Raw genomic sequence first — 22048 nt, 5'->3', positions numbered from 1 at the left:
TTCTATTGAAAAGTTGTCTGAAGGCTCTGTGCTGATTAGTGGCAAAGGGTCAAAATTCAAGCTGTCAGAGACTGTAAAGAGCATAATTCCTTGACTGATAGTTCTTGGTGGGATAAATCAAGTGCACATTCACCTCCCATACATGGGGAGTGAAATGCATCCCCCAGGGTATCATGTCATTATGATTATGTTGTTTTGAATGATGGTTTTTTAAATGCAGAAAGGGAGGTCGATATTGGTAATGATGCAAACACTCCGATCAAACAAATGTGTGCTCTGGTTCCATCAACAGAACTTCTCGCAGTGTTGCCATGGCATCAAGATTTAAGGATTATTATTTGACTTAATATATTTTTTGTGGTTATATTTTTTTATATTCTGAAAAGAGGGAGGTGTTGTACCACATATGGTTTATATTGTACTTGCTGTAAGATGTTGATGTTTAACTCTGTTTACATTCCGTTCAGCCGAGCTCGGCTCAGTTATTCTGTAATTTGTTATTGTTTGATGAGGGCTCCTTGACTCCGTGTCAGAGCGGTTGTGAAAAGATTGAAGAATGCACAAATTTGAAAAGATTCCTTGCACGACAGTTCGCAAGGGAGACAGGAGGGACGGGACTCCTTTTTTATATTTTGCATATTCGAAATCAAATTAACAACAACTTGCTTGTGACTTGGGGGGGTTTCCTTGCAACAACAGGATACGTTGGGGGGTCCTAGCGGAGCAACTAGAAGGAAAAATAGGAGTAAGAAGAGTGGCAGTGGAATGGCAGAAAGATAGTAATGTGAGGTGTGGGTACAGAAGTCAGATGGGATGGAGGAAGAAAGAGAGGTGCTGGGGCGGCCTTAGGTATGTGCAAGCTGTGCACATGCACAGGCCCACCAAACCCCAGGGGCCACCATGCCAATATATATCCTTAATATAATAATCCTCTGAGGATGGATACATATTTGCGTGGCGACCCCTGGCAGGGATTTGGCGGCCTCCGGCTCTGTTCCACTTCCAAACACCCTGACCCCCCTCTTCACTGGCCTCCGCGCTCTGCCCCGCCCGGATCTCCTCTTCTGGAGCCCCCTACCTACGCTCCCTGCCTAGGGCCGCCATGAGCCTAGAGCCGCCCCTGAGAGGCGTGAGGATGAGGAGGAGCAGCGTGAGGGCGGGGACGGGGGCGTATGAGCGGAGGGGTTTCGGAACATGGCTCTTGAAGAATCCAGCAAAACACATTTTTACTCTGCACTTGATTTAATCTTTTAATCTTTTTCTATTTTAATCTCGCTCTTGTGAGAGGAGCTGGATTAAAAATTTTGCAAACAGAGTCTGTCGTGGAGGCAGAGATGTATGCCGGGAAAGTGAAGTGGAACGGGTGTAAGGGAGACGAAAGAGTGTGAGAGAGGGGGTAGGAGAACACAAAGATAGTAGAAAAGAGGTGTAGTTACGGAACGGAGATGCTCGATAAAGATAAGATCTACCGAGCTTGTACAACTCCTCGGAAGGGAGGATGATGGGAGGGAGAAGTCATGTTGAGAGAGTGGTAGATTGCCTGAGAAAAAAAGAAAAAATGGAACGATGAGCAAACTAAAGATAAGGGAGGAAAGGAACAACTCGAGGCAAATAGAAGAGAACGAAAAGAGGGGAGAAGTAAGGGAAGTGGAAAAGAATGTGTGCAGAGATAGAATAAGAGAAGAGACAAAGATTGTGAAAGAAAGGAGGAATGGGAAAGCATAGTGAATTAGCAGGAATGAGAAGGAAATGGGTGTAGAAAGAGGACATGAGGAAGAAAACAAGCATTGGCATAGCCAATAGGTCTCGCCTTTGGGACCTTATAAGTGTTTAGTCAGAGATATTGGCAATGTTTTTAAGGTATGTTGTAGAGCAATGTAGCTGCTGTGTTCAGTACTGTAAAGTTTGTGTGCAAGTTGTGCTCAGTGTAGTGACGTAAGGGCAGTGGCATGGTGTGTAATGTAGTGGTGAGTTGTGATATGATGAGTGTTGGTGGGATGTATATGTGTAGTGTGTTTTGCTGGTGTGTATGTTGGAGGTATATGATAGTGGGCTGGGGCAGCTGACACCTACTGACATCACGTTCTACTTACGAGCCAACAATGGACCTATAAAATGCACTGGACTGTCACCCGCTCGTTTTGAGGAGATTCACTTTATTGTAAACATTTTGCCGGTGTCCTATAATCTCTTGTCAACTTCTCAATAAAGGTGTTTTAAAAAAGGGGGGGGGGAAGGGGGCGCTTTTCGATCACTGACATTTCAGCGCCTCGTCAGGGGCAGTAAGCGCTATGAATATCGACAATAAAGCTGTGTTTTGGCTTTCAAAAGTCGTTATCCTGAATCAGAATGTGCTCGCATGTATTTATTTGTTTTTGTAGTTTTTATAGAGCACTAACTCTACCCGATGGTATCTGAGTGCTTTACATAAGTTCCGGTTCCATTACACACGGTCACAGTCATTTTTTCAGAAGAAGACCCCCACAGGGAAATTAAGTGATTTGCCCAGGATCAAGGGATGTTGAGCTGAAGCTGAGACTCAGACCTTGTTCCTCAATTTTGAAGTCTACAGCTCAGGTCGATACACCCATCCTCTATTCAGTTGAATATGAGTACAACCCCGAGCGTGCCCCTGTAGTGTAGTTCCTAGTTTCCCACTAGGCCCTGCGCATTGGAATAACATAAGCAGTAGTATCGACGTGGAACTGCGGATATTCCAGGCCTCCACTGACTATGCTAAACTTAATTGGGTGTGTTACCAACTAGCTCAGAGGTCACTGGAAACTTTCTTCTCTGCATGGGAAGTGATCAGCTTCCCTGGCACAGACAAGAAGGGATTCAGCTTTCCAACAACCGTGCAACATGACAACTTTGCTCCTCAGATCAAGAGTCAATCTCTAGGGTCGTGTGAAACAATAGACATGTATTTCACTCAGTCAGTTTAGTGCAGTTTACTTTCACGAGATGTAGAGAACAGAGAGACGGGCGTTTGTCAATAAAAGGTTAACATTTATTGAACAGTCTTTCTTCTCGTACAAGAGAAATGAATTGCCACAATTGCAAGACTTGTTATTATAAAAAGTACGTACAGTAAGATAAGGATTGCGAAATAGAACTGTAAAAGCATTGATATGGTTTCTTAGCCATACAATGGTTTAAAAGTAATAAAACATATATACAGTCATATATACATTAGGCTAAAATACTCAACTGGTGCTTCTAACTAAGCCTACTCCAGTGTGCCTGACCTAAGCCTAACACGTGGAAGGGGAGTAAGTAAGTAGCTTTAAGTTAAGTTGGTTTTGCCAAGGTTTGCTTCAAGAATTCTCGTCTAAGGGTTTAGTCAACACCATACCTCTGAATAGAATGATGGAAGTCTGGTATTTCCTTCAGGGAGCACTCGGTATCCCAGTCACCCGCGAGGGCAGACCGGAAACGCTGGAGCTGGATTTCTCTGCAGGAGAAAGGCAGCGGCTCTTCTTCAGCGCGTCGGGAGGAGGAGGCGGGGGACAGCATCCGCGGCAGCTGGAATCTGCTAGGCTCTTCGCAGAGGGACGGCTGTCCGGCTCCTAAGCGTACTGCACCATCAGTCGCGCTTTAGCAGCGATAATGGTATCAGTAGCTTCACCACCAAGGGACAACAGCAGCAGCGTACTGCCTGCAGCAGCAATGGGATGCACAACAGGGTGCACGGCAGCTTACAACAGCACGACAGCTTTCAGCTCACATTGCTTAAGGCAACGTTGGTAATATTTATACCTGACAGGTGCCGGGTTTGACGCAAGTTTGCTGGACATAAGACGTCAATTAAAGATGTCACTAGGAAGTGATAGTTATCAGTTGCTCATTAGAGTTCCATTACTAATCAAAACACAGCAAGCGGGGATTTCCAGGTTTGCTGAGTTTTTATCTTGTTGAAGAACTCGGAGTGTTAATCTAGGAATTTCAGATAGTGACTTCTGCTCTGTCATTGCACTAATTGGTTGCAAAGGAAGTGGCAGAGAACTATGCTGGAATGTGGCTCTGTTCGTGTGAGGCCAGAGATTACTTTTCTGAAAATCGCACTTGAACGGTTATGCCAATATAGGGAATAAATGGATTTATAGCCGAATAGGGGCATAAGGTCGCAGTATCGATCAGGAACCTAGATAAACACGCAACACCCCTGAGGGCACAGTAAACATACATTACAAGATGTCCACAAGCTCTACACAACAAGCTGTGCTTTCGCTCGTTTCTCTCAGATCTTCACTACAGAGCTCAAATTACTGGCACACATTATTTACGAACATGGCTGTACGAGTTATACGAGCCAACAATGGGCCTATAAGATGCACCGGACTGTCACCCGCTCGTTTTGAGGAGATGCACTTTATTGTGAACATTTTGCTGGTGTCCTGTAATCTCTTGTCAACTTCTCAATAAAGTCGTTAAAAAAAGGAGGTGGGCGTTTTTCGATCACTGACATTTCAACGCCTCATCAGGGGCAGTAAGCGCTATGAATATCTACAATAAAGCTGTGTTTTGGCTTTCAAAAGTCTTTATCCTGAATCAGAATGCGCTCGCATATGTAAATTTAGTGCTTTTACATAGCGCTCAAATCACCCCCGAAGGGGTCTCAAGGCGCTGTGCACATACCTCTGCGGAACCCTTCCTGGCCTTTCCCTGTGAAGTGCCCACTCCTGGGCACCCACACAGTGAAGCCAGACATCCTAGCGCTGTTGGGGCTGTTGTGGAGATTAAGCAAGCTATTGCCCAGAGTTGCAGAGTGGGACCCATTATTAGAATAGGCACCGAGGTGAGAATTATCAGGTCTGGGGAAATTGTGCCCAAGGCCTGCTGATGCGGTAATTGAACTCTGGTCCAGGCCAAATCTCTGCATCAGGGTCTGCCACTCTAACCATTGAGCCACACTTCTGCACTGGACTACCACCCGCTCGTTTTGAGGAGATGCACTTTATTGTAAACATTTTGCTGGTGTCCTGTAATCTCTTGTCAACTTCTCAATAAAGTCGTTAAAAAAAGGAGGTGGGCGCTTTTCGATCACTGACATTTCAGTGCCTTGTCAGGGGCAGTAAGCGCTATGAAAATCTACAATAAAGCTGTGTTTTGGCTTTCAAAAGTCATTATCCTGAATCAGAATGCGCTTGCATATATTTATTTGTTTTTGCAGTTTTTATATAGCACTAACTCTACCCGACGGTATCTGAGCGGAGGAAGACCGGCACAGGGAAATTATGTGATTTGCCCAGGATCACAGGATGTTGAGCTGAAGCTGAGACTCAGATTATGCTACATATAACAAGCAAAGAAGAGTGGGAGGGGGTGAAAACATGGAGTGCAGGCTGCTAATGAAAACAAGCAGCTCAAGAGTAGTGGTGGGGGTGTGCACAGGAATGCAGCTGCGGCCATGCACGCCACTGCTCGCTCCAGAGAGCAAAGCACAGGGGGTTTAACATTACAAAAAGAGTTGGGACATGCACCTGCTACAGTAGCGGCTATCCAGAGTTATCTGGATAATTTTCTAGAAAGCCTGACCTTCTTGAGATGGAACAACTATCCAATTCTATTAGTGCACCTGAAGTTAGAGAGGCAATCTCCCTCTTGCCATCTGGGAAAGCATCAGGAGAAGATGCGATTCCACTAGAAATATACAAGTTATGTGTTGATGAGCTTACACCTCTCCTTTATCAGGTCATTAAATTCGTCGGGGAAAGCAAGGAAGCCCAGAGGCCTTGGAATAAGGTTAAAATGGTTTTCTTTTTAAAGAAGGGGAAACCAGCAGATGAGTGTGGTTCTTACCGCCCCATTTCTCTAATTAATGCGGATGCTAAAATATTTGCAAAAGTGTTAGCTAACCGCTTAGCACCTATTATACAGAAAATAGTTAGCCTAAATCAACATGGGTTTGTAATAGTTAGGGACACCACATCACATATTAACATGGCTGTGACAGCCTTTGACATAGCAGAAAAGGAATCAACCCCACTCGGTATGATCATGCTTGATGCAGAAAAGGCTTTTGACCGAGTGGGGTGGGATTACCTGTGGCGAGTTATGATTGGCCTGGGTTTTAAGGAAAACTTTTTTAATTGGATACAGTCATTATATGACAATCCCGTGGCCAAAATCAGTTATGCTGGTTTACTATCCGCCTCTTTCACCATAGCCCGAGGAACTCGTCAGGGGTGCCCTCTGTTACCTCTTTTATTTGTATTATCAATAGAACCATTTCTGCATGCATTACAATTACAATCTGCCATTGCTCCTTTTAAGTTTGGCCCTCATTTACTGAAGTTCACAGCATATGCTGATGATATCGCCATCTTCTCAACCGATATTGTTAAGGCGATGCAGGGCATTACAGTAGAAGCCAGTAGATTTGGGGGCGTCTCTGGCTACAAATTAAATTTAAACAAAACACAAATAATTGCGAATTATAAACCTGGGGCCTTGTTGGATTCTGTCATTCAGCAACATATTTAGGGGTTAAGCTATCTGCAAATATTAAGGACTTAATTAAAATGAATTATGATGAGTTAATCAAAAACACTATAACCCTGTTAAAAAAGTGGCACAAACTCCCTTTAAATATTATTGGTAGAATAAATCTGATCCGTATGATAATCTTACCTAAATTTCTTTATCTTTTCCGCTCTATCCCCTTGGTATTATGCAACCCTTTTTTTAAAAAAAATTGGATGGGGTCTTTAGTAGTTTTATTTGGGGGTATCGCAAAGTTCGTACATCTATTACTCTTTTAAAAGGGGCCTCTGATGCAGGAGGGCTGAACTTCCCGGATTTTAAGTTATATTTTTGAGCAACATATGTGGGACGCTTACGACATTTAATTAATTCTGAGGATGTAGATAACCGACCTTATTATCTTACATTTACGTTTAATTCTGATGTGAATATGTTTTTGTGAAGGATTAATGATCCCAATTACTACAAAAGGGTGCGTTTTAAGACAGCTAGAGACTTGGTTAAAATCTGGTGTAATATTCAGGCTTTCTGTAAGATGACCTTTTTCCATCCCAAATTGACTTTATGGGGAAATCCTGGTTTACCGGGTATATTTAGTGATGGATTAACTAATATATGGTTGATGCACGGAATAAAAAGCCTTGGGGATCTGTATGGTGCACAAGGGTTCATGAGCTTTGAAACACTTAGGACACTCTATAATATCCCTGACGCTACGAGTTTCAAGTATTTGCAGATATATGATTTCTTTATTCGTAAGATGAAACTACAGAATATTACTGATTCTAGTATATGGGATTGCTTTTATTCGCAGAAACGCAAGTCATTAATCAGTGGTTGCTATAAGTGTTTCAATACCTACAAGAACACAGACTGCAGTACTCTAGCAGAGAAGTGGAGTAGGATGCTAGGGAGTAATAGTACTCCGGCTCTGATTAATTCATCTTTACGCAATATTAACAACGTGGTCTCTTCGTCAAGTTTAAGATTGCTGCAATTTAAAACAACTTGTATGCTCTATCACACCCCAGAAGGAATACCTAAATGGGCCTCTAACAGTATTTACAGTGAACAAACTAAATGCCCTAAATGTACGTTAGCTGCAGCAGATCTGGTGCACATGTTATACACTTGTCCCAAGATATCAGAATTTTGGGCATCTTTTGAGAACATAATGTCATTGAAGCTAGGGGTCTCATTTTCTTTAGATTTTGCTCTAGTTTTATTAGATATTAATGGTAGGAGTACTCCACAAAGATCCCTAGTCACCATTTCGGTGTCGTGTGCCAAACTTATAATTGCACGCGCCTGGATCTCCCCTAACTCCCCACATATTATGGAATGGTGGTCACTATTTAACGAAATTCATAGTATGGAGCTAGCGTTGGCTAGGCTCAGGGGTACTAAATCTCTAGCCAAATTTGATAAGATTTGGGGGTCTTTCCAATTATAGGTGAAAATTATTTTTCATTTAGTTAACGGTCTTTTTTTATGTTGTCTACCAGCAACGACATATGTATTTAATGTACTTGTATATATTCAGAACTTGTCAAATGAATTAATGTCAATTCTTTATATGCTTAGACTATTCCTTTTTCATTTCCTTGTCTCTTTCCTCATGCTGCTTGATTTGTTTTGTTTGTTTATTTTTGTTTCCTGTGTAGCTAATAAAAAAGTTATAAAAAAAGGGGGCATGCACCTGCCTTTAGCCATTTGCGTGCTTTCATTAGTGAAAGACACATTTAGAAGCCAATCCGATGTGTGGGAGGGGTCAGACCCTCACGGAGAAGTTTGGAGTACAAGAAGCCTCAACCTAAACAGTAGGATGAGGGGAGTGAGAGACCGTACTTGAAAGAGAAATCCAGTTAAAAAGAGAAGCACTGGATCTACAGGCCTGGGCTGAGCTGGAAAGTGTTTAATTTTCTTTTTAGGTTGAGCATAACAGCGCTTGCAATTTTGCTTAACAACCTGATTGTTTGTGGAGTTAAACTCCGCCCACTACTTGCCTTTGCTTTCTATTTGTTTGTGCCACTGTCCTTTATAAATCAGTGCTTGCTTCTGGGCAGTGGTTCCTCTTTTTCCCTCCTTTGCGTTTCTGCTTATCTGCCATGGAGCACATAATGGCTCTTACGCTTTCAGTGTTGATATGTTGCTCTGGGAACTACTTTCTTTTTTTTTGCCTGCTCGTGTTGGGCACCATCCACTTACTCTCCCTACACTGCTTTGCCCACCCTCTCACATCTCCCACCACACTGCTTAATGTGTTTTGAAATTGATATAAAAATGAAACCAACGACTGTATCTCTACTAGCTCCAAAGATCAGCCTCGCACTGGAGGCACTGCCCACAGCCTGCATCACGGACTGTACACGCCCTATAGTCCTATTTCTTTTTGTACTAGCATCATTCTGACCACGTCTCCCTCAGTGGTCTCTTCCTCCTGATTCAGTATTTTTATTTTGTTTCTGTTTCTGGGATTCTTTCAAGTAACTTCTGGTGAAAGTCCCCCCTGAAAGAATGCTAATACGTAACGTTGACAAGTTTTGTGTTTGCCTGCTCAGCTGCTATTACCTGTTATTTGGATGGCTGCTTAGGTGCACTGAAGTAGCGTGTGTGTTGCTGGTTGGAGGAGCCGAGGTTGAAGCCCACTGATAACTGGTGCTTTCAAGTTGTAGCGAGCTTTCTGCACTCATGTTCCGGAAGATACTGCGCTTGGTAAGTCAGCTCACCTACTTGAGCGCCTTTCACCTCTGAACCCTCTATTATGCGCATGTCTGACCTGAGGTTAAGCTATGATGTGCGTCAGAGCTGCTTCACCCACTTTTATATGCCCCCATAGCAGTCAGGACTATATGTGTATATTCAACACATTGTTTGTCCGTCAGCTAGGGACATCCATCTTTAACTGGCAAGCAAGTCCTTGCAACATGTTCAGACAGTGCTGGCTTTTAAACAACAATACTTTGCACTCACCATGGCCTAACAATATGCTCCTGGAACATTAACGATTTGGGCTGGAAAATCAATCCGCCTCCACCCTCTGTTTATTAAAGGAATATGACATCATCCTCTTACAGGAAACCTGGGCAGTAGAGACCATACCCATAGAAGGCTACCTGGAATTTAAGTCATTCACCTCAAGACAGTCGTAGTTTGGTAGGCCAAGTGGCGGCCTTTCGATTTATGTACCAACTAAATTATCCCAACGCATTACACATATAAAATTTGAGGAAAACTGGCTCTCTGGCATAGTGTTAGAAACTTCACCCATTGATAGGCAGTTGCTTCTCCTTAATGTTTACATCTCCCCATGTACCGTCGATAAAAAACCTAAAATGGACAATCTAACCAACATCGTCTGCAATCTTTCAAGTAAGCACAGCAGCACGCCAACCATAATATCAAGAGACTTTAACACTGATCTCCATTGCAACTCTTTAGAGGACATAGGGATCGATCCCCTACCGGTTCCCACACATTTTGCTCCATAGTCGACTCCTACTGGAAACAGACCATCGAAACTGGGGGAGTACGCAGTATACAGCTAAGTAGTGTAGGATTCACTGTGCTGAATGGGTATCTTCTTACGGACATTCCCCCTGCATGGACCCGTTCAGATGGTTGAACATACTCCTTTTTGCACTTCACCTTAAGGAGCAGAGAGATACTTCCCCTGATCGAGAGCTGCTACATTGAATCACAAGCAGAGAGTGACCATCGGCCACAAATCATAACACTATCAGCCGATATCCCATGTCACCAGGAACTCACTGATACCCATTCAGATTGTCAAATCGAAAATCTAAAGCGATTAAAAGGACGGATGCTATGGCTCTCCCTATGATGGAAAAATGTAGAGCTCTATTATATTTATCACAGGAGGCAGATACTTTGGTTATTAGCAGCTGGGCTAGCTTCATAAATCAATTATTTGAAGATTCACCAGAAAAGCGGAGCATAAGGCAGGACCAGGACCATCTCACCTTCAGGAGGCACCTCAAGACCTGGCCTTTCGAGCAGTAGCAGCACCCCCACCTCCCTTCAGCGCCTTGAGACCCTCATGGGTGAGTAGCGCGCTCTATAAATGTTTTGATTGAATGATTGATTGATTGAAGCATTTCAATTTCGCATCTCTCCAGCTACTAAGCAATTAAAAGTACAAATAAATTGAGCACTATTCCTATCTAGGAAGAGCCCAGGCGACAAAACCAAATGTATAACTTATAAGCAACCCCAGGTAGTCTTCAAGATAGCATTACACAAGGAAAAATAAGCGGCTTCGGATCAATTTTGGCTGAAGCTTACCCATGAAAGCAAGAATCTCAATTCAAACCAATTCTGGTCTCTTGTAAACCATGGGCTACTAGGTAGAAGTGGTGGCGATAATGCAAACATCAGCGCAGACAAATGGAGCTAATTCCTACCAATGCATTTTATAAAGACCATAACACAAATATGACCATTCCGACGCCCACAGTTCAGCCAACCCGGTGACTCTATGTTTAGAGCCCAGGAGCTCAAGATGATCGGACCTCAGTTACTCATCCACCAATGTACCAGAAGTGCCACTAATCAAGGGCCCGGCAAAAAACAATGACTTACCGTTGGAGTCCATAGTGTTATCGGACGAGTTAAAAAACAGGATCTCATGTTCCTTAAGGAAAGCCAGGACCGAAGGAGCTCCAGGGCCAAACAGTCTTCCTGAGGCCATGTTTAAATTCGACGTAGACTTATGGTCAGCTTACCTGACCCCCCTGTTTCTCAATAGCTGGCTAAACAACACCATCCCAGAGTCCTATGGAGGCGCTATCATTCACCCGATTTACAAAGGCGGGAAGAGAAATGACCCCAATAATTACCGAATTATAGCACTCCTAGATGTTGAGTCCAAACATTACCCCAGTATTTTATTAGAAGAGTTGCAGCCTGGGCCGGTATAACAAAGCACCTCCCTTTTAACCAGACTGGATTTGTGATTAACTCTGGCACAACAATAAATGTATTCACCATAACTGTCCTGATGGAGAAAGTAGCAACTCAACAAACCAAGTTGCATTGCTGTTTTGTTGATTTTAAAGCAGCCTTTGACAGTGTACCCCAGGGCCTACTGTGGCAAAAATTAAGAGTCCCTGGGCATACCTACGACCCTTTTACCTGCTATCCTCCAACTCCATTCGGAAACATGGATCAGAATCAAGCTGGGCGAAAGTTCCCAGGTGTCCCGGAAATTCATAACTAAATCTGGCGTAAAACTACGGTTGTGTGCTGGCTCAACTCCTTTTTAACTTATTTATATCAGACCTATCTCCATCACTAGATAGTGTCAGCTGCCATGCCCCCCAACTAGATGGCACCCGCATCAGCAATATGCCGTTTGCCAATGACTTTGTGTTGTTAAGTCATACAAAATTGGGCCTACAGAGGCTTCTTGATGAACTGCTTCCCTACACTATAAGAAATTGTTTAGAACTGAATTTGTCCAAAACGAAAACAATATCTTTCTGGAAGCAAAAGAGGCCACGTGGTGGGTGGTTCTTCAATACAGCAAAACTCGAATCAACATCATACTATAAATACTTGGGTATCAAGCAAAAAGAAACATTGAGGACCAAAGCCTTGTCACTAGAGGCCGCTGCCGCGAAACTGTCAAAACAGCTACTTGGCGCAAGTCTAACCCCCATGCTGAAAGTGATGAAGGCAAGTATAATCAACTCTCTGTCATGCGGGCACGAGATCACGAAGGGCACAACTAGTACTTTACTAAACAAACTAACAACCAACATTTTTTCAACGTGCCTTCGTCTGCCATAATCAGCTTCTCCAGCCCAGGTTCGACTCGAACTGGGCCTTCTGGATCATCACTGTGTTGAGGCTGGTGCGTTTATAAAGTCCTGCAAGAGACTGCACCATTCAAGGGATGGCTCCCTGGAGGCCAGACTTTGGCAAGATTTGCAAAATACCAGACCAGTCAGAAGTACCGGCAACACCTGGATCACAGCCTAAAATTACTAGGAGTCAGAGAACTCTGGGCAACAAACCCCTCCCAGCCGGTGCTAAAGGCTGCCATTAAGAAGATCGTCCGATTGTGGTCTTTTCATTCAGCTCTAAGGATGGGTGACTGGCCATTTTTAAAGAACCTGCCTGAATGGCATCCTCAGGTAATATCATCAAATGCAGGATGTGTGGCTATCACTCCGAAGCAATGGAACACATAGTTTGTGCATGCCCCACTATGCTCACAGACAGACGGCTACTATTGTGGGCGAATGGATCAGGCTAGGAGTTCGATCATGCCACCATGCCACAATAGCAGCCCTTAATCCTGAAAACATCAAGCTGTACATTGGGATTACTAAATGTGTCAACAAGGTGTCAAAACTGCTGGAAGACATTAGCACCGCCAAGTCTCCTTTACTTCAGCAGGGCGGCAACCAGCCTGCTGGATCAACCACAGAACCCTTGACTGCTAATATTAGCTGATCTGTTCTTAGTCTCCCAGGTGAACATTATCTTCCCACATTGCACTTGAAGGCTTTGAGTAATTTATAAGCTCTGCATTCTCTCTCTTTTTTTATCTAGTGGTTTCTTTTTTTTAAAAACAAATCGATCATGTTTTCTAGTTGACCATCATCTGTCTACAATGCTCTTGTGGGTTGTTATTCAGGGGTCCTTTTTAGGTCTCGACCTCTGCCAATGCGCTTGCGCATTGCAGATGTCGAGACTATTGAGTTGAAACCAGGAAAGCTAAACCAGGCGGATTGCGCCGAGTGCATGTGTCCATGCACGCGCTTTCCATTTGCTTCCTGAGCTGCCTGCCTCGCATCATTGCATCAGACCCACCACAGCAATGCAATGCAAAGAGCTTCACTTCAAAGTTATGCGCTCCCCCGTCCCCTGCTTCACACGTCAAAGGAATGCGCCCCCGCCCCCGCAATGCCGAGAGCATTTCCCGGCCGCTTTTCATTTTCTTGCCCTCGCTGGTCAACGTGCTGCCAGCCTTCCGGCTCTCTTCCATTTACCACCTTATTGTAATTCTGGAGCTATTTTACACTAAACTATGCCTATTTTCCCTACCCGTTCTATGCAATTCTTTTATACTATTGTTACAATACAGGCTTTGCTTCTCCTTTCACTCGGACGTTCCAATTTGTCCACAGCTTGCTTTCTCGTACTTAGAGTAACACCAATGAAAATGAGCTTGCTATCTCCAACCCGAAGACTGACGATTTTTCAAGCCAAAACTGCTTTATTTCAGCTGTCCCCCGTCCAAAATTGCGTCCGCTTTTAAATAAATCAATAGAGAAAATACATTTCCCGATTTTTTTTAATCCCATTTTCATGTTCTAAAACGTTGCTTGTATGAAACCCATGAAGTCACGGTTTTGTGTCCGCTCTCAATTACTCGCTCACTAATAAATATACCCTTGGGTGCTCGCTGCATATATCCCGGGGCGATATCTGGTTCTCTTGCTAAGCCGTTGCTGCTGCTCTTTTCACTTTTCTAACAAAATACATCTGGCGCCACGCACGCCACTGCTGACAGCATGATAAACTCAAAGAAACATCATTGCTAAGGAAACCCTTGCTCTTCTGCTCACATTGACCTGCTTGTCATCCACCCTTTTGCCATGTTGCCCTTTTCTTCTGATTCAGCATTTCCGTTCAACCACACACAACACCACACACACAACACCACACACACACAACCCCCCCACACAACCCCCCACACACAACCCCACACACAATCCCCCCACACACACCCACACACACACACACACACCCGCCTCCACACACACACACCCACACCCCCCACACACAACCCCACACACACACAACTCCATACACAAACAAACAACCCCACACACACCCACACACAACACACCACAGACACAACCCCCCACACACAACCCCCGCCCACACACAGACACACCCCAACCCCCAACACACACACACACCACCCCACACACACACCCACACAACCCCCCACACACACAACCCCCCACACACACAACCCCCACACACACCCACCCCACACACACACAAACCCCCCACACACACAACCCAACACACACAACCCCCCACACAACACACACACACCCACACCTCCACACACACACCCCCACACACAACCCCACACACACACAACTCTACACACAAACAAACACAACACCCCCCCACACACACAACACACCACAGACACAACCCCACCACACACACAAATACACCCCAACCACCCAACACACACACATACCCCCCCACACACACACAACCCCACACAAACACAACCCCCCACACTCACACACACACAACCCCACACACACACAACCCCCCACACACACAACCCCACACACACGACCCCACACACAACCCACCACACATACTACCCCACCCACACACCCCACACACACAACCCCCCCACAACCCCCCACAAACAACCCCCCCACACAACCCCCCCACCCACACACCCACCCCCACCCCACACACACCCCAACCACACCCCCACCACACACCCACACAACCCCCCCACACACAACCCCCCACGCACACAACGCCACAACCACACACATAACCCCAAACACACACAGCCCCATACAGATACAACCCCCCACACAAACACACAACTACACCAACACACAACTACCCACACACACAACCACACAACCACACACACAACCACAAGCACACACAACCAGACACAACCACACCCTAACTCACACAACCACACTCAACCACACACACAACCCCAAACACAACACACAACCACACACAACCCCAAACACAACCCCAAACATAACACACACAACCCCACACACACAACCCCACACACACAACCCCACACACAACCACACACACAACCACACACACACACAACCCCACACACAACCACAACCACACACACAACCAAAACCACACAACCACAACCACACACACAATCATCTATCTATCTATCTATCTATCTATCTATCTATCTATCTATCTATCTATCTATCTATCTATCTATCTATCTATCTATCTATCTATCTATCGCACTCACTGTATCTATCACCCTCACTCTATCTATCTATCTATCGCCCTCACTCTATCTATCTATTGCCCTTACTCTATCTATCGCCCTGACTCTATCTATCTATCTATCTATCTATCTATCTATCTATCTATCTATCTATCTATCTATCTATCTATCTATCTATCTATCTATCTATCTATCTATCATAGCCCTCACTCTATCTATCTATCTATCTATCTATCTATCTATCTATCTATCTATCTATCTATCTATCTATCTATCTATCTATCTATAGCCCTCACTCTATCTATCTATCTATCTATCTATCTATCTATCTATCTATCTATCTATCTATCTATCTATCTATCTATCTATCTATCTATCTATCTATCACCTCACTCTATCTATCGCCCTCACCCTATCTATCTATCGCCCTCACTCTATCTCTCTATCTATCTATCGCCCTCACTCTATCGCCCTAACTCTATCTATCGCCCTCTATCTATCTATTGTCCTCACTCTATCTATCTATCTATTGCCCTCACTCTATCTATCGTCTTCACACTATCTATCTATCCATCTATCTATCCATCCATCTATCTATCAATCTATCTATCTATCCATCCATTTATCCATCTATCCATCTATCCATCTATCCATCAATCTATCCATCAATCTATCCATCTATCTATCCATCTATGTATCCATCTATCTATCCATCGCCCTCACTCTATCTATCGCCCCTCACTCTATCTATCGCCCTCACTCTATCTATCGCCCTTCACTCTATCTATCACCCCTCACTCTATCAATCTATCTATCTATCACCCTCACTCTATCTATCGCCCCTCACTCTATCTATCGCACTCACTCTATCTATCACACACACTCTATCTATCTATCTATCTATCTATCTATCTATCTATCTATCTATCTATCTATCTATCTATCTATCTATCTATCTATCTATCTCCCTCTATCTGTCTAGCACCCTCACTCTATCTGTCTATCTATCGCACTCACTATCTATCACCATCACTCTATCTATCTATATATCTATTGATTGCCCTCACTCTATCTATCTGTCTATCTATCGCCCTCACTCTATCTATCTATCTATCTATCTATCTATCTATCTATCTATCTATCTATCTATCTATCTATCTATCTATCTATCTATCTATCTATCTATCTATCACCCTCAATCTATCTATCGCCCTCACTCTATCTATCGCCCTCCCTCTATCTATCTATCTCCCTCACTCTATCACCCTCACTCTATCGCACTCACTCTATCTATCGCACTCACTCTATCTATCGCATCACCACAGCATCACTCAGCACCTCCACAGCATCACTCAGGGGCACCACAACATCACTATGTGCTACCACAGCATCACTGAACGCCACAGCATCACTCGTCGCCACCACAACATCACTCAGCACCACCACAGCATCAATCTGTGCAACCATTCAACTACTGGTTCAAATATGTTCTCTCAATGTTTCAAGCTTTATTACAGATGTCACAAAAAGATGTTAATATTTCACTTCTGTTCTTGGATTTTCATCACAATAAAATACACTGAACATAATTTTAACAAAAGTTATTTACAAAAGTTTAAGCTATTGCTATTATAAATTACAATAACTTTTATTTAAGTATTAATTATTAAAAGAAATGAAAAGCCATTGTTATGAGTAATAGCAATACATCTAAGCCACGTGAATACAACACATATTGTATTACAAATGCTATAGGTGTCACATTTGCTAAAGTTATAACTATTTGCATTGTCAATGACAAAGCTATTAATTTTTTGTGCCTTTCTGCCCCCTGTTAGACTTGTTTTTTGTGCCCTTCTTCCCTCTGTTAGACTCATGTTTCCCTTGTTTTTGTGCCCTTCTGCCCTCTGTTAGACTCGTTTTTGTGCCTTTCTGCCCTCTGCATCACCACATCATCACTCAGCGCTGGTACAGAGCAGGAATATCGTCGTAAAAATATCGACTAACATAAATATCGCTGCAAAAATATCTACAGGAAGAAATATCGATGACAAAAATATCGTCTGACCAGAATATCGACAGACAGGTAAGTAATATCGTTAACATTAATATAGTTGTAATAAATATCGTTTACAAAAACATAGTTTACAATAATATCGTTTTTTAAATAATTATAAGTAATGTAGTGTTTTTAATGATTATTTTTAGTCAAAGTAGTATTTTTAGTAGTATATTATTATTTAATAATGTATTTTCAGTTGAATTTAGTATTAATAGTTCCGTAGCGGGTTGTGGGTTTATAGGGGAGTAGGGTGGGAAGTAATTTAAATATAATGAAATAATACATTAATTAATGTTTTAAATGAATATAAATAGTGTAATAAATAATAGTTAATTAATTTCAATTAGTTAATTGAATAATAATTATGTAATTAATTATGTTAATTTTTTTATTATTTTTAGGTGTGTGTACAGGATTTTTTTAGTGAAAATGTTTTTGGGTAAAGGGGTATTTTTAGGGTTCAGGGTCAGTTTTCAGTTTTTGGGTAAAGGAGTATTTTTAGGGTTCAGGGTCAGTTTTCAGTTTTTGGGTAAAGGGGTATTTTTTGGGTTCAGGGTCAGTTTTCAGTTTTTGGGTAAAGGGGTATTTTTAGGGTTCAGGGTCAGTTTTCAGTTTTTGGGTAAAGGGGTATTTTTAGGGTTCAGGGTCAGTTTTTAGTTTTTGGGTAAAGGGGTATTTTTTGGGTTCAGGGTCAGTTTTCAGTTTTTGGGTAAAAGGGTATTTTTAGGGTTCAGGGTCAGTTTTCAGTTTTTGGGTAAAGGGGTATTTTTAGGGTTCAGGGTCAGTTTTCAGTTTTTGGGTAAAGGGGTATTTTTAGGGTTCAGGGTCAGTTTTTAGTTTTTGGGTAAAGGGGTATTTTTGGGGTTCAGGGTCAGTTTTCAGTTTTTGGGTAAAAGGGTATTTTTAGGGTTCAGGGCCAGTTTTCAGTTTTTGGGTAAAAGGGTATTTTTAGGGTTCAGGGTCAGTTTTCAGTTTTTGGGTAAAGGGGTATTTTTAGGGTTCAGGGTCAGTTTTCAGTTTTTGGGTAAAGGGGTATTTTTAGTGTTCAGGGTCAGTTTTCAGTTTTTGGGTAAAGGGGTTTTTAAATATAATGAAATAATAGATTAATTAATGTTTTAAATAAATATAAATAGTGTAATAAATAATAGTTAATTAATTTTAATTAGTTAATTGAATAATAATTATGTAATTAATTATGTTAATTTTTTAATTAATTTTAGGTGTGTGTACAGGATTTTTTTAGTGAAAATGTTTTTGGGTAAAGGGGTATTTTTAGGGTTCAGGGTCAGTTTTGGGTTTTTGGGTAAAGGGGTATTTTAATTATATATATGTATTATTGTTGTTATATAAAGTAATGTGTAAAATCAATTTATATGTCCACATTTATTAAGTTTATAATTAAAAAGTGTAGTAAATTTTTTTGAAATAGTTAAAAAATAAAAGTAATGTAATGTATTTTGTTAATAGTACTTATATTTATTTATTATTTAATGTAATTTTAATTATTTTAAAAAGTCGATATTTTTTACATCTATATTAATTACAACAATATTTTGGAGTCAATATTTATGTACTTACCTGTTTAAGTATAGGGTGTCGATATTTTTGTAAACAATATTTTTGCAACGATATTTATGTCAGCTATATTTTTGTTATCGATATTTTAACACCCTACCCTCAGCGCTACCCCAGCATCACTCAGCACCACCACATTATCACTCAGCACCACCACAGCATCACTCAGCACCACCACAGCATCACTCAGCGCCACCCCAGCATCACTCAGCACCACCACAGCACCACTCAGCGCTACCCCAGCATCACTCAGCACCACCACATTATCACTCAGCACCACCACATTATCACTCAGCACCACTCAGCACCACCACAGCACCAACACAGTACCACTCAGCACCACCACAGCACCACTCAGCACCACCACATTATCACTCAGCACCACCAGAGCACCACTCAGCACCACCACAGCACCACTCAGCACCACCCCAGAACCACTCATCACCACCACAGCACCACTCAGCACCACCACAGCACCAGTCAGCACCACTACAGCATCACTCAGCACCACCACAGCACCACTCAGCACCACCACAGCACCACTCAGCACCACCACAGCACCACTCAGCACCACCACAGCATCACTCAGCATCACCACAGCACCACTCAGCACCACCACAGCATCACTCAGCGCAACCCCACGTTATAGGTGTCACATTTGCGAAAGTTATAACTATTGTCAAAGCTATAAATTTAGCTATTTTCAAAACCAACACATAAATAAAAAAATTGTCATTTACAAGACCAATAGCTCAAACTTTCCTAATGCGAGACCTATTGCATTGCAAATGCTTGTTGATGATTGAACCGTACAAGTTTTAATTTGTAATGGTTTTAACCAAACAATAAATTCTTATTAATACTTTGCATTCTGGCACATGTTTATATCTGTGCTGCAACACATGCAGAGGCTCACAGGAGCATGATCCCACGCATGTGCACCACTTCTGTGTTCAAACACAAATCTTAAAGGGTACAGGGCTTCCCAAGGCATCTATGTGCAAACACGGCCCTGGAAGGGTACAGGGCTGTCTAGTAATTTAAAAAACAAACAGTACTTCACTTTTGGGGAAATTAATCATAAATGGCATCAACACATGTACTTTGCATATACACCTCAAACACTGTACCTTTGAGTAAAAAATAGGGTGACTGGAATGAAAATGCTCACACACCATGGTGTTGATTCAACGTAAAACACCTGCTGTGGTCTTCTGGTTGGCTCGTTAGGACTTTTGTTCATCTACTGTTGGTGTTAGTGTGCGTGCCAGTGTGGTTAGAGTGCCCGCTCGTCCAGCGCGCAGTGTGTTCAGTGCTCGAGTGTCAACTGCATGTGACAGGGGCTCGTGACTCCCACTGGCTATCCGATGAAGCGGCTACATATGGATAATTCATACATCCTGCATCTTTCAGGAGCCCAGGGCTATAATCAGATTACTTCCTGGCTCCGGAGCCTTATCTGTTCCTTTGTAGCCAGCTCATTATAGGTTTGTGTTAATGTGAAAACAGTGCAGATAAACATAGGCCCACCTTACCCCTTCCAGTTCCCCCCATACTAATATACCAGCACAGGGTTCTCCATCCATGCTTCCCTGTGTGTTGAAGGGGTTAACTGCTATTCTAAGGGTCCTGGGATGCCGTCCTTTGCAGCTATGGGCACTATTAACTAAGCACAGACCATTTTATCAGCAAGGCACCTGGGACTCTAAGGAACTATTCATGCACCAGCTGCAGTTTTCCCAGCCTATCCACGACGTGAACTGTCATAAGGGCGGGGGCATATTCGTGGAAATATTGAAGGCTTGTTTGTGTGGAACTAGCATCGACCACCCTAAAGCACTAATCCGCCCTGTAGCCAGCTGCCTCCAGCGTCTAGTGAACTAGTGATACTCGGGTGATGCAAGTCTAGGCTCACTGTGCTGCTGTCAGGGCAAACCTGTTGTCAGATATGAATTGGGAGATGGCAATGTGCTGGACACTTGTGTAGAAATAGATGGGATGTTTGTGCGGAAACTAGTGCCTAGCCTTGCACTGCACTTGCCTCACCCTGCTATGCAGAGGTTAGCTGCTTTGCAGATGTTAGCTGCTGTACGGGTTTTTAGCTACTTTACTAAATGGGCCAGGGCACAAGTCGTGCACTGCAGACAGGTGTGGATACAGTGGTAGAGAAAACTAGAGCTAGGCTTTGCACTCCTGTCTCTCTCTGCTGTGCTGCGGGATCCAAGGAGCTCACTCGTGCGCCGCGGACGTGCTTTGAAATACCGAGGAGTGTTTGTGTGTTGAGACACGAGCATTACAAGACACTGAACATCTTATCCCCAGCACTGTAGTTTTCTAGTGTGAGGAACCAGCGCAATATAGGCCAAGCACAGATCATTTTGTACTCATGGGTTTGGCTTATTAGCCACCCATCAGATAAAGGGAAATTGTTTAACCCTACATCTGCCAGCAACTTTTATGAACGGCACACAAATCAATCCATATATATATGGAAAATTAAAGTAATTCGCCATGCTTGGCCTTGAAAGCCTTGCTCTGAATGGACGGCTGTGTGATTCTGGGCAAATGACTTAATCTCCCCGTGCCATAAATAGGAACATGACTTTGCTTAACCTAACTGGTACTCGGGCAAACCGCTCCAGTACCTTCAGGTCAAGCTTGCAGTGTATAAAATTGCAAAAGAGGGGGAGAGGGGTCCAGTCTTTCACACAGTGAGCACATTTCCTATACCTTTGCATGTACACGTAGTAAATAGCCCGTGCCGCTTGTTAAACTCATCCCTGCCTATTAGACGTCTAGAATGATCAAACAGTTGAAATTCAGCTATTTATTTCCCTTTTTTAAATATAAGGCCTAAACATAACATTTACATTTGATAAGTGAATGGCATCTGTACTGCCACTCCCTGCTTT

The sequence above is a fragment of the Lissotriton vulgaris genome, chromosome 1_1 (assembly GCF_964263255.1).
Source record: "Lissotriton vulgaris chromosome 1_1, aLisVul1.2, whole genome shotgun sequence".
Taxonomy (NCBI): domain Eukaryota; kingdom Metazoa; phylum Chordata; class Amphibia; order Caudata; family Salamandridae; genus Lissotriton; species Lissotriton vulgaris.
This window is presented reverse-complemented; position numbering follows the sequence as displayed.